The sequence below is a fragment of the Bison bison genome, unplaced genomic scaffold (genome assembly GCF_000754665.1).
Source record: "Bison bison bison isolate TAMUID 2011002044 unplaced genomic scaffold, Bison_UMD1.0 scf7180017864525, whole genome shotgun sequence".
Lineage (NCBI taxonomy): Eukaryota > Metazoa > Chordata > Mammalia > Artiodactyla > Bovidae > Bison > Bison bison.
In genome coordinates, this window is record NW_011495076.1 from 4,455,769 (window position 1) to 4,481,025 (window position 25,257).

Genomic DNA, 25,257 nt, shown 5'->3' on the forward strand with positions numbered 1-25,257 from the left:
ATGTCTTATTATCTATTTCCCTTTGCTGAGGGAAAGGCAGTTTAATAAAGGGTAAGAATCTGTCTATATGAATTATTAGTTAGTTGTTATATTTATTGAAAAGAGTGTATCACAATGTTTGCTTATACAGCAATTTTTTCAAGACTAAATGCTTACAATCAATTAACTGCAAGGCAAAAATTGAATGATTTAACTGCTTACTGCAAAATGGTTGCTGTGAAATTGATGCTTGAGATTTGGATGAGAAGTTAATTGTTGAGAAAATGACCCATTTTAGATTCTTAGTCTATTTGGATGGAATGAAAATGAGACATTAACAGCAAAGGACACCAACTATAATCTTTCTTTACTGAAAAAGACCTTTCTGCAAATTTTTCCTTTGAGATATTAATAGAACCTGATTGGTAGATTGGAGATATTTTCATCCCAGCACCTGACTATCATTGCTTTGACATTTCCAAAAGAAGACATAGTTAATGAAATTTCCATTGACAAAAATCCCCAACTTTGCACTTTCCCACTTTTTCAGTGGCTTTCTGGAAGTTGTCTCTCATGGTAATTAACAGAATTCATAAAAAAGAAAAGAAAAAGGTGCAAATTGTACTCTCTTATTAGGTAAGAATGAAATCTCATGACATGTGACCCTGAAACTAATGGAAAATTGTATAAAAGATGTCATCTCTGTTTCAAGTTAATTTGCCAGAGTTGACAGATTCAATGTGATTGAATTATTCATAATCAATAAGATATAAAAAATATTTTGAGAACTATTGCTTAGCCAATTGGAAAATAATTAAAATGATTTGCTTAGAAAGAAGCTAGGCATTGTGATAACTATTCAAGATCTAACTGAAAACAAATGGTCTTTGCCTTCATGGTCATTAAAATAAACAAATATAAAACAGACTCTGCTGCTCATTCACTCGGTTGTGTCTGACTCTTCGCAACCCCATGGACTGTAGGCCCCCAGACTCCTCTATCCATGGAAGTTTTCAGGCAAGCCCACATATAACAAACTGTACTGCTAAATTTTGCTGAGTTTTAAAAAGAAATTGTTTTCAAGAAAATTTTAAGTTGATAAAGCATTGTTTTAGGCTCTATATCCAAATTGTATTAACAGGTACATATACATTAATATGGGCTTCCTGCGTAGCTCAGCTGGTAAAGAATCCTCTTACAATGCAGGTAGACCTGGGTTCAATCCCTGGGTTCGGAACCATCGAACAATCCATGGCAACCCACTCCAGTATGTAGTGTATTTTGAGGCCTTTTCATTAAGGAATTAATGCCCAATTTGTGAAACAGTTTAAACATTCAACTACTTCTTAAAGGAAAATATTTTTTTAGAGTAAATAATACGTTAGACTCTGAAGGAAACCTTATTGTCAGAGGAGTAGTCAGATGAAATAAAGACAAGATCAGAAAGGAAAGCTATTTTGTTGGGGGACATGAATCTTCACCAGGAAGATGCCAGTGCTTCCATGGGAAGATGCCCCTGTGTGTTACAGGAATTAACAAAGTGACGAGTCATGACAGCATCACTGAAATGAGGGCATTGTTTTTTCACAGACTCTAGTGCTAAAATATTTTAATGTAAAAGATCTGCTAAGTTCAAAAATATCCCATCTCTCTCATTGCTTTTGTTAGCACAGTTCAGTGATAACACAATGTTCCATTGGTGTCTAAAATGAGAAAGTGCCAAAGAGGAATTCCAAAAATGGAAGGTCAGTGTGTGGGAGTAATCAGATGAGGTTTCTTGGGGGAGGTGATACTTTTGGAAGACCAGTAAATTTGGAGTTCAGACGGAGACTGGGATACTCCTCAGAAGGTTCAAACTTCTGCCTTGACTAGCAGAAGCAGTAGACTAGGTTATGCTGAAGTAGTATGAATGCTGTTATCAGTTCAATTCAGTTCAGTCACTCAGTCGTGTCCGACTCTGTGACCCCATGAACTGCAGCACGCCAGGCCTCCCTGTCCATCACCAACTGCCGGATACATTAGCCAATTTTAAGAGGTTTGTATACTGTCATAATTACTCACATCACCTAAATTATGTTGAGTGAATTCAATATGACACCACCCTTATGGCAGAAAGTGATGAAGAATTAAAGAGCCTCTTGATGAAAGTGAAAGAGGAGAGTGAAAAAGTTCGTTTAAAGTTCAACATTCAGAAAACTAAGATCGTGGCATCCAGTCCCATCACTTCATGGCAAATAGATGGGGAAACAGTGGCTAACTTTATTTTTGGGGGCTCCAAAATCACTGCAGATGGTGATTGCAGCCATGAAATTAAAAGACGCTTACTCTTTGGAAGGACAGTTATGACCAATCTAGACAGCATATTCAAAAGCAGAGACATTACTTTGTCAACAAAGGTCCGTCTAGTCAAGGCTATGATTTTTCCAATAGTCATGTATAGATGTGAGAGTTGGACTATAAAGAAAGCTGAGCACTGAAGAATTGATGCTTTTGAACTGTTGTGTTGTAGAAGACTCTTGAGAGTCCCTTGAACTGCAAAGAGATCCAACCAGTCCATCCTAAAGATCAGTCCTGGGTGTTCCTTGGAAGGACTGATGCTGAAGCTGAAACTCCAATACTTTGGCCACCTGATGCAAAGAGCTGACTCATTTGAAAAAACCCTGATGCTGGGAAAGACTGAGGGCAGGAGGAGAAGGGGACGACAGAGGATGAGATGGTAGGATGGCATCACTGACTCAATGGACATGGTTTTGGGTAGATTCCAAAGCAGTTGGTGACAGACAGGGAGGCCTGGCGTGCTGTGGTTCATGGGGTCACAAAGAGTCGGACACAACTGAGTGACTGAACTGAACTGAATTCAATAAACTTATGATATACAAGTGCATTCACATTTCTACAATCTCAAAAATACAGCACAGTACAAGGTGGCATTATGAATTCATATTTAACTGACTCTTCAAGAACTGAACTTCAAAATGTGCCTATTAAAAATTAGACTACTACTAGGAGAGAAATTCACTTGATAAATAAATCATTCTTTTTAATGGAAAGCTTTTCATGTTGATTACTACTTGAAGTTAACTTGAAGTAGAGAGCAGTGAAGAAAACACTTCTTTTGCTTCCAAACTGGATTTGTTCAAGTCTATCTATGTGAACTTAGCAGCAGCAGCAGCAGTAATTGTCAAGGGATGAGGAGAGAGGGAAAGTGGGGCTGACTGCAAACAGTGTTGCTTTTGGGGGATGATAAAAAATGTTCTGATGATGAATAACATAGTGAATATAATAATCATTTGAATTCATATGCTGTACTGCTGCTAAGTCACTTCAGTCGTGTCCCACTCTGTGCAACCCCATAGATGGCAGCCCACCAGGCTCCCCAGTCCCTGGGATTCTCCAGGCAAGAACACTGGAGTGGGTTGCCATTTCCTTCTCCAATGCAGGAAAGTGAAAAGTGAAAGTGAAGTTGCTCAGTCGTGTCTGACTCTTTGCGACCCCATGGACTGCAGCCTAACAGGCTCCTCCTTCTATGGGATTTTCCAGGCAAGAGTACTGGAGTGGGTTGCCATTGCCTTCTCCTGAATTCATATGAGGTTGGTAAAATTCTTTAAATCTACCAGGGTCTCATCCTATTGTAATTAATAGAATTTTGTTACTGTCTCAAATTTTTAATGATTATAGTTTAATTCTGGCCTTCTATTTACTCTTGAATCAATTTGATAATAATTTTCTTGAAAAATTGTTCTTTCAATATAATTTTAAATTTTATTGGCATAAGTTTTCCATATATTTTCTTTCAATACCTTCAGATCCCTGCTCTGTTTATACTATGTCTCCTTTAACTTTCTAAAACCTAAAAAAAAAGATTGTTAATACTATTGATCAATCTTGTCTCTTTTATTTTTATTATTTTTAAATAATAAAATAATCTATTTTAAATAATAAAAATACTAATAGTATTTTAAAATAATAAAATAATAATCTATTTTTAAGATATCTAGTCTCCCTACTTAAAAAAATAGTTTCTACTCTTACTGCTATAATCTCTTTATCCTCAGATTTTTTTCCTCTTGTTCTGTCTCTTGCTTCTTGATTTGGACACTTAGCTCATTAGTTTTTTAATCGTAATTTATTTTATGTATATCAAAATTAAACATTTTTTTCTTTGTACTGCTTTTGAGGCATTTACACATTTTAATCTCTATTGCTTTCATTTTTAACAGACAGACAGAGATTCGCTCAGTCATGCCTGACTCTTTGCGACCCCACAGACTGCAACCTGCCAGGTTCCTGTGTCTGTGAAATTCTCCAGGCAAGAATACTGGAATAGGTTGCCATTTCCCTCTCCACGGAATCTTCCCGACCAAGGGATCAAACCTAGGTCTCCCACATTGCAGGCAGCTTCTTTACCATCTGAGTCATCTTTGTGCACTTCCACTTCATAAATTTTGTTCTAATTTAGTCTTTGGGCAGTGGATTATTCAGAAATGTATTTTCAGTATTTTATGTGTCTGTCTGTGTGTGTCCTATTTTGACATTTTATTATAATGAGGTGGGAGAAAATAGTTTATATAAAATATTCTCTTGTATGTAGGCATTTTTTTGTGATTGAAAGGATTTATTTTCTTTTTTGTTCCATGAATGTGAGTTATGTGTTTATAAAATACAGTTCAATAATTTCACCTTTTACATTTTCAACAATCATTACTGTTTGGTATTCAGTTCCTGTGGAATATATCTGTAAAATTCCTGTGTTTATAAATTTGTCCATTTCTTTTTTTGTTTATGTTATTTTTTGTCTAATAATATGTTTTTAAAAATGGATAGACATATTTAAAAACACATTTTAGTCTTAAAGATATTTAAAGCTATTCTATTACATAATAATGCCTGGGACTAAAAATAAAACACTAGTCTATTTTCATGTTATTGTTATGTTATCTATAAGGTCTGTTAGCTTTATCCTGTCCTATTAATCCTCATTATGACTTTGTTTTTAAAGTCTGTAATTAAATAGATTTAACAACATGTTTGCTGCTGTTTAGTCACCAAGTCATGTCCAACTCTCTTGCAACCCCATGGTCTGTAGTCCACTAGGCTCCTCTGTCCATAGGATTTTCCAGGCAAGATACTGGAGTGGGTTGCCATTTCCTTCTCCACGACCAACACGTGTACCATTTTCTATATTCACTAATTTTTTGTATCTTACTTTTGGGGTTACTTTCCTTCTTATTTTCTTCTTTCTTTCAAAAAGATTTACTTTAGACAATTGCCGTTTCCTTCTCCAGGTGATCTTCCTGACCCAGGGATCGAACCTGGGTCTCTCTCCCTCACTGTAGGCAGACGCTTTACCGGCTGAGCTACCAGGGAAGTCCAATATATATAATAGTACGGCTTACAGTGGGTCTTCTCAGGTGGCTCAGTGGTTATGAGTCTGCCTGCTATGCAGGAGACACAGGTTCAATCCTGGGGTCGGGAAGATCCCCAGAAGAAGGAAATGGCAACCCACTCTAGTATTCTTGCCTGGGAAATTCCATGGAAAGAGGAGCCCGGCTGGCTACAGTCCCAAAAGAGTCAGACACGACTTAGCGACTAAACAACTGCAAACCAAACATGGCTTGGGGTGACAGACCAATATTAACATAATAGCCACGTTACAGTAAGTTAGTAAATTATAGATATTCTGGAAAAATGAGAGCAGAAGCCCAGAGATTAAGGCAGGTTACATTTTTTAAACATGATAGTCATAATTCACTGCGAACTTGACGTTTTTATGACGTTTAAGCAAAAACTTGAAAAAAGTGAGAGAGTGAACTTTGCAAACATTTAAAGAAAAACATTCCTGGCAGGCAGAGAGATTATAGCTAATGGAAATATCCAAGATGCAAACTTGCCTGCAGTATATGAAAAAACTGTGCAAAACAAAACATGGAGGGTACTGTGGCTGGAGCAGATAGAGGGAAGGAGAAAGGAGATGAGATTAGAGAAGAAACAGATCAGATCACGTGGGGTTTGTAAGCCATTACATGGACTGTGGGCTTTTGCTGTGAGTGAGATGAGGAGTCGTTTTGGGACTGATCAAAGCACATATACCTTTTAATGATGACTCTGGCCGTTGAGTGAACTGGTTGTAGGAAGGCAAGAATAGAAACGGGAAAACTAGTTGGAAGATGGAGAGGGTCCTGACTCTTTGTGTCCCCATATTCATATATTGAAATCTTAACCCCCAAAATGATAGTGTTTGGAGGGGTGGCCTTTGGGTGGTGCTTAAGTCTTGAGAGTGGAGTCTTCATGAATTGCATCAGTGCCTTAGAATCAAGACACACCCAGAAATCCCTAGCCTTTCTACCCTGAGAGGGCACGGTGAGCAGTTTCCAGCTGCGAACCGGGAAGAGCACCCTCCCCAGATCACAGCCATGCTAGCACCTCAGTCTTGGACCTCCAGCCTCCAGAACTGTGAGAAATAAATTTCTGTTTTGTATAAGATACCCAGTCTGTTTTATTTTGTTATAGTAGCCTGAATGGACCGAGACAAGGATAATTACCATGATCTAAATAAGAGATGTTGACTGGACAAGATCTATAGCTGTGAGGATGGGGAGCGTCCATTTCTGGATAACTTTTGAAAACACACACATACACACACGCACACACACAGCAGTTTTGTTTCTCCATTTAATAAGGAAATCATTTTGGCTACAAGAAGAGATCCTGGTGATAACTGGCGTGTGGTAGGTAATTACAGTAATGCAAGTTTATAGAGGAAAACTATGCTACCAAATATCTAACAAAACATACTTCATATCTAAACAATTTTACTGAAATTCTTGCTTAAACAAACTCAAAGAGTCGAAACGTTGTAGCTCACAATTTCTGCTGGTTCCAGGAATGACAGGTCTGTTTGCTCTGTTGTGCCACTAATTAGAAATGACCCTATAATATTAAGTAATTAAAAATAATAATAAAGGTAAAGAAATAAGAATATAGAAATTAGGATACATAAAATAAATGATATGAATACTTTCAAAATTACTTTAAAATTAACTTTGAGGTTTATTTATATTTTGTGTTGTCTGTATCTGTTGACCCCACAAGAGAAAGTTTGTTAAGAGAGCTTGCTATAATATGCATAACATGAAGAAATGAAGTTTTAAAATTTAATTGTCGTATAGATCACATGAAGAGCCATGAGTATGGATAATACTGTGTAGCCATGTTAAAAATATAGCCACAGTATCTAGACATAAAATAAAGATAATTGCTTTCTTGCAGCAAGCAATTTGAAATACAGAAAATGGACATCCATCTTTTACAAAGATCACTGAGAGTCATAATTACTATGGGTATATAAACCTGCATTTCATTAACAGTGCATTTGAGTGAATATAACTTCTGAAGAAACATTACATGCAAAGTCCAGGTCAGATTGAGGAGGATAAAAACATTGTATAAGATAATTAGCTCGGCAGCTTTGGTCTTCATGATTAAGACATACAGTCAGCATGTAGCAGACAAGGGGCAAGAGATCAGAAAGCCCAGCATTGTACTGGTGAGTATTCATAATTAGCACAGTGGAAAAAAATACTGATTTGTAATATGGAAAAAAGTTTTACAATACTTACAGATTTCCATGATGTAAATACTCTTATTGTGGCCGATTTCAAGCTACCAAACTGATGTCACTAAAAATGGTGTTAGAAAGATTTGCCCCCAGTTAACCCTTGCAAGCCCATGCAGGTCAGTTTCGGTGTGCCTCTTCCTAGGCTTATTATCATCAAACAACCATGAGAGTTTGAATACCCTTGAGCTTTCTCACATAAAATCAAGAGATTGGACAAATTATTTTATAATGCCCTTTCCAAATTTATCATTTTCTCTAAAGGAAGGTTATGAGATGATTTTGTCTGCTTAAATAAAATATAGATAGAATATCCCCATTTACAAATCCTATGTACAACTACAGGTGGAAGTAATGGTACAAATCCACTTTTTCCATTAATTGCTGTTTTCATACCCTTATGTTTAAATAGAGGGACAGATTTTACAGCATCATGTAGATGAACTAGCATTCAGTAAGTAAAATGTTTCCAATTCGATGAAATTCTTTTAATTCCAATTGTTATACTATCAATGATAATAATCCAAAGAGATACTCTCCTGATAGTAGAAAATATGTTTCTCTTATAGTCTTCATACAACTAAATTCTGTGCACAGCTGTGGTAAACCTGTAAGATTCTACCTCTTCATATTCATACCCTTCTGCAATTTCCTTTCTTTGAATATGAGCTGGCTCTTGTGGATGGAATTCAGCAATATTGTTGAATATTGCTTCCCTGGTTAGGTTATACAAAGACTATGGCTTCCATCTTGCATGCCCTCCACTGCTGTCACTGGCTCTTTCAGGGAAGCTTTCAGGTGACTGCCACCTTAGCCATCTTAACACAACCTTCACAAGTAACCTAAGACAATCATGCGGTTTGGCCTCTCCCAGATTCTTAACACTCGGAAACTAAGACAATAAAACCTATTTATTTTAAAGTTGAAGACTGTTGTTCAGATGAGATCATTAAATTTTCAGCAAAGAAGTAGAAGACATAAGGAAAAAACAAATGGAAGTTTCATAACTGAAATATACAATAACCAAAATGGAAAATTCACTGGGAAACTGAATAATAGAATGAAGATGACACAGAAGACAGTCTTGATACACTGACCAGGAGTGGATCTACATGTGCACAACTTGGTGATGAGCCCAGGAACTCATAAACAACTTTACAGTTTCTTTTCTGAGCCCTGCCCTCTGTCTAATCTCCCTGGTGCTTATAGGTTCCCTTGGACTTCCTTTTTCATTTTTTTACCCAGGAAGCGGAGGCTTTAATTCCTCCTCTCTGCCACCCAATTCTACAGCTGTGCAGCATTCAGGGCCAGATGGCAAGAGTCCAAAGGGTAAAAAATGGTCAACTCAGTATAGAACTGGTAGTTGTTCAAATGCTCATCTCCTTACTTGTACCTGCTACCACCACGTATTTTTCACGGTCCTCGAATAGTTACTACATTTATTATACCCATTTTTACAGTTTTGCAGTTAATGTGAGGGTATGTGCTTAAGAGAGTTATTATGTGTTTAACTATCTTGTGCAGAACAAGAATTTCTGTTCATTTGTTTTTAGCATAATTATTGATACAGATTTATTTAAATTTATCCAGTACAGGGATATGAATTAAAGAGGAATATATGTCTTCTTCCTAGATGTTATTATCTGGAATAATTCTTGCTTTTACTATTGTATATTAACACTCTACATTAAATTTTTCAGTAAGAATGAACACATGTTGATTGCAGAAAATTTGGAAATATATTTGATTAGAAATTAAACCCTATCTTACTCCAGTCAGTGATAATAATACTGTTTAATTTTTCCTTTTACCTTTACAATACATGTACATGTTCATCTTTTTACAAAAAATAAATAGCACCATACTCATAGATTCTTTTCATTTTATAATTCATTATAGGTGGTATTTGTATTATAAAAGTTTAATAGCTGTATAATATTCTACTATATGATAGTATATTATAATGCACTCACATTTTCTAAATATTCTGCTACAAAGTATATACTTTCTAGAACCGCAGTTTCTAACAGAGTATTTTTCACACAAGTGTGTATGTCTGGTTGTTAAAAATTAATAATAAATATTATATGAACAGTCTAATAAAATACATCAAACAGTTTTCTTTTGGACACTAGTATATCATTAACTCTTCTTAATTACTTTGAAAATTTCTTATTAATCCTAAACTTTTGGATTTTATGATTCCTTTCTATTTTCTTTACAGCTGTTTAGGGAAGAGTGGGTTCAGGACAAGATAAGCTGTTACTTTGCAAGTTTTGATCATTCTAGGAGAAGATAATTTATTATTTTGTCCATTAAAAAATCATCCACCTGGCATACCATAGCTTGACTTTACATACACAACACACACACACACACACACACTCTTTAAGAAAATAATGTTTGCTTTGGTAGATATGTGGGAGAGAGTATACACTATGATTTGTGTTTCTGTGCAAATGGAAATGGAAGAAAAGAAAAATATCTCTGAGTCAAATATATTTGCTTATACTTATAGCTTCTATTAGATGATTGTCAGAACTACATGGGTATATAGCAAGTGTGTATGAACCTAAGTACATCTAGCAAAATTGTAAACTAAAAAATAGCAAACCCCTTACTAATTTGATAGATTCCACAATAACATTACTCAAAACCCATTTACATAATCATAGCTTCATTTTAATTTTTAGGAGAGCTATTTCAAAGACCATTCTGTTACAATACTGTAATGTACAAAGATATTATTGTTACTTATGAAATGATTTAAGTGTTTGAATTATAGTATGTATTCCATTTTGAAACTTATATAACTTTGCAGTAAATAACATACCATATTATTATTTTTAAAAATTGTTATCAATTTTATTAGATAATTTTATTTTGATTTTTTATGGTTTTTTAAAAAGGTAACCACATTTAATAGGGAGTATTATTCATATTGAAAGGAGTTATATTTTTTGTGATTTCTAAATAACAATATAAAGGCCTTTAAATATAAAATAAATAATAGAAAGAAATAAAATGTAAGATACATTGCTGTAAAATAGCTAATAGTTAAAATTTTATACTGTTCAAAAAACCACACAAAATTAACAAAATTTATATCACAATTCAGGTAAATTAGATTTCTTATTCATTTTTATACTGTCCAACAAGCCCTGTGGTGAGAAATTTTAAGTTGTCAGCTTTAGAGTAAAGGTTATGTTTTATATTTGGTGACTTTTGTCAATTTCAGCTAAGGCCCTTACACTTCCCTAATGTAAAGTAGTGTTTTTGCATTCTTATATACTCTGATTCATTTATAACTGACAAATGGCATATCTTGGGTTAACAAAGATATGCATGAAGCAGATGTCAGAAGATGGGAATGATTACAGTATGGAGTACCTCTTTTGTAAAATATATGAGTTAATCCACCAGTCATGAAAGTGAAGGACTGAGAAAAGCTTTCTTTGTGTATAATGTTGGCAGGTGTCATGAAACTTCCACCAAACAAGATTATTAATTCATGACCTATTTTCTTCATTGCCATTGCAGTAGCATCTTTTTCAGAAAGGACAGCCATTTCCAACAGGCAGACCTTCAAATAATGCATGGGGTATGAAGTAAATGCAAATCTGCATCACAAATTTCAAAGCCAATAGTGCTCTTGACAACCTGATGACTATCTTCCCAGGTTAAAGCTTTCCAAGTTCTGATGGATGGTTTCCACAACCTTGCATTTACCTTAAAACCCATGTTGCTCCAAAACTTGGTTGGCAACTCATGGAAGAGAAATATACTTTTCTTGAAAATTAATTGTATCTTTTACAGCAGGCACGTGTACTAAGTCACTTCAGTCCTGTCTCATTCTTTGTGACCCCATGAACTGTAGCCCACCATGCTCCTCTGTCTATGGGATTCTCCAGGCAAGAATACTGGAGTGGGTTGCCCTTTCTTTCTGCAGGGGATCTTCCCAACCCAGGGATCAAACCCACATCTCCTGCATTGGCAGGTGGGTTCTTTACCGCTGAGCAACCTGGTAACTGTGATTTAGCATCTATTGGTGACCTATGTTAGAGGAATTTCTGGAAAATCGTTCTATCAACTTTTCTGCTGTGTTATTGAAGATGTTATCTGTTAATCATATTATTCACTGACTTCTTTTTGAGGTCTTTGGGTCTTAGTTGTGATTTCCTTGAGCATTTGGTTTACTTATGCCTTATAATACTAAATCTTTCATCTAATTTTCCCTTTTTGTGTGGGAAAACAATCTTCCCTATCACTCTTAACAAATGTATAACATTATAGAATGCTTCATAAAAAATTAACTTCTTTCCTAAGTACATCTTACTATTGTAAATCTTAATTTTTTATTTTAACTCATTTTTCCTGAAGTGTATATTAGGTTATTTTCCTTGATTTTGCTGTATCATTGTAAACTACCTCAAATCATTTCAGACCAAGGTAGGATACTAAAATGTACACCTTAAAATGAAATTCAAGTCACTTTGCAATCTAAATCCAATTTACTTTTCAAATGTTGAATCTAAGAGCATCTTTATAACCATTGATTATAAACAGTTTTGTCACCTCCATGTCCCTGTACAAACTAGCTTCATTTTCATTTGGCCTGCATTGAAAATGCCTTCTTTTCACTTCTATCCATTCAAATATTACCTTTCAAGATCAATTTCTTATTATACCTCGTCACAACATTTTCCTAATGATGAATTTGTGGCATTTATTTACTTAACCATTCATCTGGATCTTGACATTGTTCTCACTCCTGATTGATATGTCATATACCTTCTTAGTATATTAGTACCAAGATTTTTTCAGGTAAATAATGAATTCCTAAAAGTGAGGAGATGAGTTGTGTCTAGAACCTGTAATATTTTGCATTCTTGTACATTTATTGAAGGCATGAACATTAATAAAATAATAAATCAATTCATATGATGAAATCAAAGCATTAACTTGGACTGAGAGGCCAAAGCAGATTTTGACAGTAGCATAAGTTCACTGAAAACTCTAAATATTAATTATTATAATACCTAAGATTTCTATATACTGAGCGGTAACTTGGGTCTTTAACATAATTCTCCAATTTTTCCTTATATTTTATTTCATTCTATCTCTTTATAAAATTTGTGATGGCTGTGTATGCTCTGAGTTTTTTTCTGGAGTGAAGAAACTTAGGCAAGAATCCTGTCTGAATTCAGCAGTGACATTAGGGTTTACACTGAGGGTCAGGCTATTGATCTGTGACAATTTACAGGGTTTGTGGCTTGGGTGACATTGAAAGATGAGTCATTATGATTCTCCTGGATGATGACCAATGGTGAAGTCAACAAGGTTCAGATGAAGCAACCCAAGTGAAGCTGTTGATTTTCAAATAGTGTATTCTTATATCTTATACAGGAGGTGGGATAAAGGATGGGACGTATTTGGAAGCTCAGAAAGTTACAAAATAATTTCCCTGCCACTCTAAATGACTGCCATCTTCTTGCATGCTGTGACAATTTTCTATTCTAAACACATAGTTCACTAACCATTCATACTACATTCCTTGAGGGGTTTTGTTTTTGAGGGTTCCCTTTTTTCTTTTCTTTTTTTTTGCAAAGTAGATAGTAGCATGCTGTTGATAAAACACTTGAACTCCTGCTGTTAAAATTGTTAGGTTCTGTTCAGTGGAGTGAAATAATGTTGTGCCGTTTGTTCCCAGGTACTGAGACTGCTGCTGAAATGTACAAATCAGTGCTCTAATGTGGGTAGAGAATAGTTCTTTGCAGGGTTTAAGGCAGTGCAAAGGGGAGCTGTCTCACCTCTTTGCTTATGAGAGGTTAACTGGCTTTTTTCACTGCTGAGACTTCCCTTCTTCAAAATTCTTAGGTACTAACACATGGATCACTAGAGGTTCTTTTTAAAAAATTTCCCATATGTATTCCCCCCGCCACACCCACATGCAAAACTTGCATTGTCAATAACAAGGTAACTCCCAAGGTTGCTAGATCCAACTTCTGAGAAGAATTTAAAGTGCTTTAATCTGTCGTTTAATTAATATGGATATTCTGAATGATCAGTGTTCAATGTGTTTTATTTTACTTCAGAGAAGTTTCACTCAACTTCTTTCTTTACTTTTTAATTTCCTACATTTTGAAAGCAAGTTCTTCTCAAACCAAAGTAAGCTTAACTAAGTTATAAATTTTTATCAATTTATTTTATCTAGATGATTTGATGTTCTGAATTTATTGGAGCCACTGATGGGTGATCTGTTCTAAGCAGACTGTACACATTCACACATGCACACCCACTGGGACACATTCACTGTTAATGGCACACTCTTTTAAGATAGATGTTTTCTATCTGGAAGGGACTTCCCTGGTGGCTCAGACAGTAAAGCATCTTCCTATAACACAGGAGACCTGGGTTCGATCCCTGGGTTGGGAAGATCCCCTGGAGAAGGAAATGGCAACCCACTTCGGTACTCTTTCCTGGAAAATCCCATAGACGGAGGATCCTGGTAGGCTACAGTCCATGGGGTCACAAAGATTCAGACACGACTGAATGACTTCACTTTCTTTCCCTTTTCTATCTGGGACATACTCCCCCACTACCAACTAACATTACTAAATTTTTTTTTGAATGAAATAATCCTCTCATGGGTAATATCTCATTTTGCACATTCAAAGATATTCCCTGTATCTTAGGACTTCCTTGGTGGTCCAGTGGTTAAGAATCCACCTTTCAAAGCAGGGGACCTGGGTTTGATCCCTGGTCAGGGAAGTAAGATCTCACAGGCTGCAGGGCAACTAAGCCCGAGTGTCACAACTAACCAGACTTCACACTACAACTAGAGAAGCCAGTGCCCCACAATGAAGACTCAGCATAGCCAAAGTAAAACAAACAAGCAAATAAAAACAAAGATATTCCCTCTATCCTTACAATAACATTTTTTTTTCCACTCATCATCATAGATCTATTAGGCACTTAGTACTTGTCAGCAATTCTGATAAGCCTCAATGTTACAAATTTAAATCAAACTCTTGCTTCTGATAAGTTAATAAGGCAGTGTATAAAGTCAAAAATGCTGATAGACCACTACTGCGTTCATGCTGCTTGCTCTAGGTGTTCTACAAGGGGTCAGTGATGATGTTCTTATTTGAATAGCATATAAGGCTAGGCCACATACAAACTTCATATCTCTGGGTATATTTTAAAGAAAATCACTGAAATACATTATAACTATTACATAAGGTGAAATTTTGGTGCTGTACTGCTGATAAGTTTTTGCTCTAATTGATTGGATTGAATTGAAATTAAAAGTTCAAAGACCAAGGTTATGGAGCTACTTTACTCTGCTTATATCAGCCACAAATACCTACTGTCTCAATAGACATATACTCATATCAGAAATGTGTTGCCAGTTGTCAGTAGAAAATGTGACCACTTTTTATGTCTTTCGAGGCCTAAGAGTTAGGAGTAGAGGACTTGATTCTAAATGTCAATTCCAAGAAGAGATTATATACAATCTTTTTAAAGTGCTTATGTTGGTGCAAATCCCCATGAATATGGCCTATTTATGAGTGAAAGAAATCCTCTTTGAGAAATTTCTTACAATGATGCTTTTCCACTTAAGGATTACCCATCCTTTTTATTTATCTTTGTTGCTTATTGCATATCGAGATTGCCCTTCTTTGTGATTTACTTCTTTTCCCCAAATGCTCTTATTTTAAAGACCTAAGAATGAGACTGCAGATGAGAATTGAATTGATATTGAAACTACAAAGAAAAAAAAAATACCTCAGATTTTATCATAACTCTAAAAGCATATTTTAAACCCTGGAACACATTTGAGAATAAAAAGTTTAAACTCACACCTCTCAATACATATATAGTTAAGTATCATCTATTGTTAGTGTTTCCTAATTTGCCATTACTTGCTCTCAGGTATGTGTTAATAAGAGAGACCTAAATCTTTTATCACGTGTCTCCTAACTGGGTTTTATGAATTCCAAAGATGAGGCGGCTGGAACACCTGCTCAGACTGACAGAAATGCAGCACATGGCTTAGGAAATTGGTGCTGATCTGGACATTACAAATTCCCTCTCCTCATTTCGGCCTTTTTCTCTTTAATGGCACAGTCTAGGTCAATGGTAGAGATAGAGAATAATAACAAGAAGAATTTTAAGAGGAATTTTTAAACTTCTCTTCCCCTACAAGCTACTTTGAAAAGTCTCTTTCCTATTCCTATTTCAAAATAATTTAAACTCAGTTTCTTTACATCTTAAAAACATATCTAGCATGATGGTTTCAATGAATGGCTTGGTAGATGATGTTTATGATAACTATGCTGTAGGTTCTAAGAACCACCAGACTGTATTACTAAAGCAATGGTCAGAATGAATCACTCCAAATTGTGTCCACTGAATCTTCTGTTTAGTACAGCTCCTCCCGGTCATATTAGATCCTTTTCAAAAGTGAGTTTTCTACTCTTGGCAAAAGGAATTTGCCTCCTAAAATTACCACTTTGGGGTGTTGTATGATAGTCCCATACAGTATGACTGTCATCTTGCCTGCTTGGCTTTCCTTACTCAAACATCTCTCTTTCAGGAGTTCAACTCAAGTGGCTGGATGATGGTAAAATGTTAGTATTCCTGGATACATTCTAGTATCTTATCCAGACTCCTCAGGATACTAAGGTTTCTCATCAAAACTTTAGTGGGTCTCTTTGAAAACTTTATGTAATTATGTTATAGCAGAAGAGTTATAAATAAAACCATAAAAACATGCTTTGTTTGCATCATGTCTTTTCATTTACAAAGTATTCCAACGTAGATTTAAAATTGGTCCTCGCAATCATTTCATTAGTTAAGTAGGGGTGTATTATTTATATCCATTTTCTAGATGACACTAGAGGTTGTGACAAGTTTAAGGTCATAAAATTTCTAAGCAGAAGGCTGACACTGTCTCCATAAAGAGGTTATTTTATGATATAGACTGAATCTAACAAATAAACCCATGAAAAGGAGTAGGTAATTCATATCAAATTATTTTTGGGTTTCCCTGGTGGCTCAGAGGTAAAGAATGTTTCATAATACAGGAGATTCAGATTCAACTCCTGGGTTGGCAAGATCCCCTGGAGGATGAAATAGCAACTGACTCCATTATTCTTGCCTGGGAAATACTATGGACAGAGGAGCCTGGAGGGCTACAGTCCATGGGGTCACCAAAGAATAGGACATGACCTAGCGACTAAATCACCACCACCAAAATCTGCATCACTAGCCACTGAAAATGAGTGTTGATGAGACAAAGAAGCTGTGATTCATCTCATTTCCCTGAGTCTAGAAGAAGCTTCTTTTTATAGTAGGATTATAAAAAATGCAGCTTCTAAACAAATACTTGAATGCTATTGATTTAGAGATAAGGAAAAAAAGGGACTTTGTAGAGGATGAGAGATGAAAATGCTTGTATAACATTCACAAAATAAGCAAAAAAGAAAAAAAGAAAGCTAGATAACCCAAAAAACCTTAGAGGAGAAAGGGAGGAAAAAAAGAAAAGTTATACTATGCACACATGTATCCCATCAGAACTGTAATGTGATTCGTGTGTAAAAATAGTTCCATCTTCACTCCCAGCTTGTTCCCACAGAATGCGGAGTCACCAGGATTATCAGGACAAATAAGCATCACCTTCTGCATCACACAGCCCAGTAAGCCTCAGTGGCATCAGGTAGCAGGAACTGAGGTTCCATCAAACTCTGGGGAAGAATATGTGCGAGGAGGGAGGAATAACCATGAGGACTAGGAAATTACTTGTTAGTCTCTGGTGTGAAAGAAATCTTGTTGCATAGAGAATACAAGGTTTGGAGGGAGCTTTGAACCTGTTAACACTGAGCACATCCCTTAGATTAGAGTTGGTGTCCAGGATAGAGAGGGGATACTAATAAATATTGCTGCTTCCTACAGTTTGGCTTTAAAGAGAACAAAAAAACAGTGCTTTAGAATAATAAATAAAAATTTAGCTTTTTTTTTCTTATGGTTTTTTGTTATTCTCCTAAAAACAGGCAGATAATAAAAATATATTCAGAAAATTTTTGACTAAATTTGTATGTTAGCTGCAGAATGACTGTCACATTTGGAAGTTTTTTGAGGTTGACTTAATCGAGAGCAGCTATCACAGCACCTCCCCAAATCTCCTAGATGCCAGGAGTGGAAATGCTGAATTGGAGTGGATGGCATCTTTGACTGATACAAAGAGAACAGGTAGTAAGCTAACAAGACAAAAGGAAAAGGAAAAAATATATATATTCACTGAGCATAATATGTAGTGGGTTCCAATGCTGTGCCGTGGCCTGCTAGCACTAGCTTACCTGAGAGAGTTCACTGTTAAATTTTCAAGAATTTTTCAAGCCAGTTGTTAAAAACATTCATTACTAAGAATTAAATTGTATAAACCTTCACTTAACCAAACTATTAAAAGCAAAATTAATAAACTGTCAAAGGCAGATCACTTCTAAATTATTTTTCTGCATTTACTATTATTTGCTCTCTTGAAGTTATCCGTACCTGTTCTATTAGTGTTGGAAATCCTATATAACAGTGCACTACTACACCTCTCTTTTCAGTACTGTATTCAGTGACATCATACTGGTGGTTCAGATCAGCCATAGCTGGCAAATGCGACAAATCAGGTATTGATTTATTGTTCTGTTGATTGTCTAATCTTGAGAAATGTTCATAATGCAAATTAAAATGGAAAGTGTGTCATGTAGTTACATTATGAAGAGTATCCAATTAAGGAAATATTCATTTATCATTTGAAAACTGTTATCTGATTCAGCAAAGATGTGATTCATGTCACTGATGAGCAAATGCATTTCTGACACACATCTTAGTTGTCTCACTTCTCTCCTAACTTCTTACAGTAAATACCAATATCAGCCAGCCTTCGTGTCCCATATCAGATTCACTGATGAGGCATTTACTGGGAAAAGAGATGGCAGATTGGGATCTGACTCCATTTGCCAAATCCTGGTTGAATTTTAGCCATAATTTGGCTAACTCTTTGGCTATAAGAGTTTGGAGCTGGGCTTCCCAGGTGGCACAGTGGTAAAGATTCTGCCTGCCAATGCAGGAGACCCAGGAGATACAGGTTCAATGCCTGGGTCAGGAACATCCCCTGAAATAGGAAATGGCAACCCACTCCAGTATTCTTGACTGGAAAATTCCATGGACAGAGGAGCCTGGCAGGCTATAGTCCATGGGGTTGCAGAGAGTTGGACATGACTGAGGAGCTGAACATGACAAGAGTTTGGAAAATATGAGTGGAAGCATTGTTAGAATAAATTAGTTATGCAGAATTAAAATAAGTTAAGTATTGTGTATTTTATTATTAATTGCTAATTGTGTGCTATACATTCTTTATGTCAATAAAATTTATAATAAACTTATGTACATATGCATATGCATACTTTTTTCTTCAGAGAGACTGTTGTTTAATATTTGTTAGCATACTACTGGAGAAGGAAATGGCAACTCACTCTGGTGTTCTTGCCTGGAGAATCCCAGGGATGGCAGAGCCTGGCGGGCTGCCGTCTGTGGGGTCGCACAGAGTCAGACATGATTGAAGCGACTTAACAGCAGCAGCAGCAGCAGCAGCAGCAGCATACTACCGGTAATTATTAAAATTTTCTCTTATTCCTTGTTTCATTTTGTAACAATTTCTTGAAGTAGGTATTATCCATATTTTGTAAGTATGAAAAATGAGGCCCAGAAGAGTTTGGAAATAGTACCAATGTCACACGCCTGTCAGAGAATGTAGTTGGGCTGAGCGTGTCAGCTAAATTCTGGCCCAGGCCTGGGCTTTTCTATTAATACCTCTCTGACACTGACGTTTATGCGTTAATGACCTCAGCTAAGTCACTTGTGCTACATTGTGGCCTCAGTATCCTCTTCCGTGAAAGGAAAAATATACTGTCTTTTTATTCCTCCTCAGAACTGTCAGGAGGATCAAATGTGAAAATAATTTGTAAACTTAAGAGGCTAAAGTAATACATAATTATTTACTAAAGAGGTAGACATTTAAGATAGCATTTTGTTTACAGAGCTTTGAGGCTGACTTGGGCTCCTTGAAAATGAATTTTTCCATATAGTACTTGAAGAAACAAATATGCATTTCATTTTCTCTTGGAAATACTTCCTATTATATGTTGCTAGATATTTTCCTGTTCTGGGCTTCTTTGTAAGTCTCCAACATCTTTTTTTATTTGTTGTTGTTGTTGTTTAGTCACTGTTGTGTCTGACTTTTTTGTGACCCCATGGACTGTAGCCCGCCAGGCTACAGTGGGATTTCCCAGGCAAGAATACTGGAGTGGGTTGCCATTTCCTTCTCCAGGGCATCTTCCCGACCCAGAGATTGAACCTTCGTTTCTTGCATTGCAGGCGGATTCTTCACCACTGAGTCATGGGGGAAGCAACTTTTTTTTTTAAAGCACTATAACTTTTTACAGTAATAGACTGATGGTTTCTTAAAGTGTTTGGCAACTCTGTTTTTTATCAGCCTAGAGCATCCCTGAGGTAGTGTGTGTGACCAGTGTATTTTAGGGAAGCAGCCAAAAGCTAAAACAATGCATAAGTGAAAGAAAGAAAAACAAATGATATTTTTGAAGAATCAAGTTGTTTGCATTAGAGTCCTGTTACTTATAAGCTTGGATAATTTAAAGTTACTGGACATTTTAATATCCTCTATACCTCAGTATTAGATTGAAGTACGGATAATAGATAATTTCACCCTGTATCTGCCTCCCAATGCTACTGTGCTTCCAGGTGATGACATTTTCTATTGCAGTTCTGAGTGTTTATAGGCCTTGATTCTGCTAGGTAATTATACAATCTACCATGGCATTAAGGCTCACTGCATGAGCTAATGCCATGATACGGAATTAATCAAACCTAAGTGAAAAGGTCATTAGAAAGTTAAATTATTTCACTGATACCAGAGTAGCACCACATAAGCAAGAATTATATTCCATTTTGATATAATAGATCCTGAAATGTAGTCATTAGTTTCACCTCACTAGACCTATCTAATTATTGATGTGGTTAATTACTTAAGCCCATTGACCATTGTTTAGTATTCCATTACTTATACTTTTGGCTCTTTGAAAAAAATGTTATGTCACATTCTTAACTTATCCTTATGCTTCACCTTAATTACTTCCTATGAGCTAACACAGATGATCTAATAAAACACTAACTGTTATTTATTAAACTTTTACTGTATAGGGAATTGTGCTTGGGTGTAAAAGGAAATTGTTCTCTTCGTGGTAAAATAAGTGAATTTGCTAGTGCATTAGAATGGTGTTCACTTTCTCAGCAGAGCTTTAATAACCTCCTTTGCCACTGTCCCTGACCAGAACAGAACCGATAAAGCATCTGCATAGAAATGAGCTTTAAAGAATTCCAGATAATTTGAGGCTGAGGAATGGTATAGGGTCACTTACCAGCTGAATGTCCATTTTCTCTGGCAGGTTAACGTAGTTTGCTGATGTAAATGTGTAGTAGTCAAGATAGGCTGGGTTATGTTGCACTAACATACATTCCCATTATCTCACTGACAACAAAGATTTATTTCTTGCTTATGCCACATGTCCCCTGTGAGGTTAGCTCAGTCTCTGGTATATATTCTCTCTCTTAGCAGCTGAGCCTGACAGAGGCTTCATCTTAATTTCTATAATCATCATGGTAGGGGGAAACACACATAGTGAATTATACCCTTACATTTTTTTTCCAGCACAGTCTTACCACATACTCCAAAGAAACAAGACTGGGCTATTCATGTTAAGCAAGAATGACACTCACCTGTTACCACTAATGACTTCACTGGAGGGAACAAGAGATAGAGGAGATCACAGGAAACTCTGTTGTGGTTCTTGCTCTGTGTGGTCACCTCACTTCAGCGACAATTCTATAAACTTTGAGAAGTACTAAATGAATTCAGTTGAGCATCTTGGGTTATATATATGCTCTTGTGGTCTGTAATCTGTCAGAGTTTCTTCAGTACTCCTTTCACAATCTCATTTTATCCTGAAGTTCTCATATAGAATTGAGTAAAAGCAACAATTTAATTGGAGAAGGCAATGGCACCCCACTCCAGTACTCATGCCTGGAAAATCCCATGGACGGAGGGGTCTGGTGGGCTGCAGTCCATGGGGTCGCTAGGAGTTGGACACGACTGAGCGACTTCACTTTATTTTTTCACTTTCATGCATTGGAGAAGGAAACGGCAACCCACTCCAGTGTTCTTGCCTGGAGAATCCCAGGGATGGGGGAGCCTGGTGGGCTGCCGTCTACGGGGTTTCACAGAGTTGGACACGACTGAAGCGACTTAGCAGCAGCAGCAATTTAATTATTTGAGTAATTCTTTTTTGATATACAATGAAAAAATATAGTCTTTGCTTTTCCACAGCATCTCACTCAATGACAAGATCAGAGTGTTGCAAAATAAATGTAGGCTGTGTGAATAAATGAATAAAAGAGAAAAGAGAAATTCCAGATGAATTGAAGATTGATTGTCAGTTGGAAATATTTAATATCTATTTCTATTTTATTTCTGTTATTCTTTCTTCATTGTATATTATTTGGGCTTAATTTGTTCAGTTTCATCTGTTCAGTTTCAACTGATGAAACAGTTTCATCATCTCCTTAAAGTGGGAGCTTAGTTCTACTTATACCTTTCTTTTTAAATATAAGCATATAAGCATTTACTGTTATACTTTCCTTCTAATTACTACTTTTGCTGTATATATATAAAAATACAATTTTTGATATTTTGTATTTTAATTATTACTGAGTTCAAAATATTTTCAAGTTTCAGCTGTAATATGTTCTTTGATCCACATGTTATTTAGAAGTGATTTTTTAATATGCAAGTATTTGAGGATTTTTTGGATAGCTCATTGCCAATGAAGATAATTTAATATCATTATTTCATAATTAATGAAGACTTACCTTCTGGTTGACCATATGGTATCTTCGTAAATATTTCCAATGCACTTGAAATAGATGTGCGTTGTTTGTTTTTGTGTCCTATAATTTGCAGTTAGTCAAATTGATTAATTGTGTTGTCAGATCTTTTATCTCTTTACTGACTTTTTCCTACTTGCTTTATCAATTAAAGAGATATTTTTGAAATACCCAAATATGAGTGTATCTTGTTTAGTTCTGATTTTAATATTTATTCATAAAGTTAAAAAAAACTTTATTACATTGTTAATTGCAAAATGGTGACTTTTTCCATTTATTTTATTCTATAAGGAAGAACTCTTGCTCTCACACACATAGCCTCTTGCCTTTCTCAAAAATATCTTTCTGTTGTATTGATTCATTTTTCTCTTCAGTGTGCTATAAGTCGTTATGATTACTATTTTTTGTGTTTAATTTGTCCAAAAGATCACCAGAAAATTCCTTTCAGGTAATTTTTGTGCCCTTTTAATGTATCCCATTTAGTACAAGAACACATCTTTGGTTTCTGATGCAATTAAATGTTTCAAGTTCACCTTTTACTTTCCTAGTCCCAAATGTCATATCTTTTAGTTGGAAGTGACATTTAAAAGCCAACATCTGGGCATTATATTATATGTGCTAATTGCTTTGAGTGACAGTTCTTCTAAACCCTTCAATGGAAGAGTTTGGAAGCATATATTTGTAAGCAATCAGTAGTTCATCCTGATGCCACTAATTCAAATTGAACAGCACAGGGTTTGTCCTCACATATTTTCCATTCCATGTTTGTATTTCTTTATCTCAGTATATAGTATTGTCTACTTGCTACATTTAAGTAGCAAGTGGAGAAAATAAATGGAATACTGACTATAACTTGAATAACCCTAAAGAAGGAAGGAAAAGAAAGAGTGCTAAACTCATGGAATAAACATAAGACAAGTAGCAAAATATTAAAAATAAACTCCACCATGTATGTGCTTATTTTCAATTTGACTTTTTGTTTTAGAAAACAATGCTATGACAAGGCAGAGAATATAGGATGGATAATAAAAGCACAATCAAGCTCTCCTCTGTCGACGTGAGGTACACATTAAATATAAACTCAGTGTAGGCTGAAGGTATTAGGATGACAAGCTACATCTCAGACTAAGAGTAAACACTAGAAAGCTGATGTATATATATATATTAATATTAGACAAGGTAGACTTCAATCCAAAGAGTATGTTAAGGATAAATAAGTATTTCATAATGATAAAAGGATCATCTTATCAGAAAAGCAGAATGTCAAAGTACTTAAAAAAAGGGTATCTAAATACATGAAGCAAAAACAGGCAGAATCAAAGGGAGAAATACACAGATTATAAGAACATCTGGAAATTTTAATACCTCTCTTTTAGTTAGGAATTGATGGACTAAAGAGAAAAAAAAAAACAGTAAGCATAAAAGGTATGAACAACAATGTCACTCAACTTGATATTTAGAGGAAAACTATACACAACAACAGAATGAGAAATGCAAGCAAAGAATACTTATGGGCCATATTAAATAAATCTCATTAAGTTAAAAAGATTGAAATCATACAGGGTGTGTTGGCTTACCACAGTATAATTAAATTAGAAATTGATATGTAAAATTTGTTTAAATCCCCTAATGCTTGAGGGGAAAAAATTTACATAATTCTAAACAACCCACCCCACTCCAGTACTCTTGCCTGGAAAATCCCATGGATGGAGGAGCCTGGTAGGCTGCAGTCCATGGGGTCGCTAAGAGTCGGACACGACTGAACGACTTCACTTTAACTTTTCACTTTCATGCATTGGAGAAGGAAATGGCAACCCACTCCAGTGTTCTTGCCTGGAGAATCCCAGGGACGGGGGAGCCTGGTGGGCTGCCGTCTCTGGGGTCGCACAGAGTGGGACACGACTGAAGCAACTTGGCAGCAGCAGCAAACAACGCACAGGTAAATATCAATAACAAAAGAGAAAATAGGAAATACTGAAAACTGAATGATAATTAAAATGTAATATATTAGTATTTATGAACTATAGCTACAGAATACCATATAGGAAATTTATAGCTTTAAATATTTTAACAGAAGGGAAAAAATTAAAATCAATGTTCTAAGTAAACTATGGCCTTAAGAAAACAGATAAAATAAGGAAAAGAAAAGAAGAAATAATAAGAGAATATCATTGGAAAAGACTGATGCTGGGAGGGATTGGGGGCAGGAGGAGAAGGGGACGACAGAGGATGAGATGGCTGGATGGCATCACTGACTCGATGGACGTGAGTTTGAGTGAACTCTGGGAGATGGTGATGGACAGGGAGGCCTGGCGTGCTGCGATTCATGGGGTTGCAAAGAGTCGGACACGACTGAGCGACTGAATTGAACTGAACTGATCCATAGATAGAAAACTAACAAGCAATAGGAAAAACTGAAGTAATCAAATTGGTTCTTTGAAAAGATTATTAAAACTGACAAACTTTAAGAATACTGGTCAAAAAATAAAGATAAAAAATTACCAATATTGGAAATGAAAGAGAGATATCTTGGTAGATTGTACAGATATTAAAAAGATCATAAAGAAGAATGATAAATGACTATATCTGACACTGTGTGTGAAATAAATCTTTGAAAAATCATACATACTGAAGAAGTAAAAAATCCT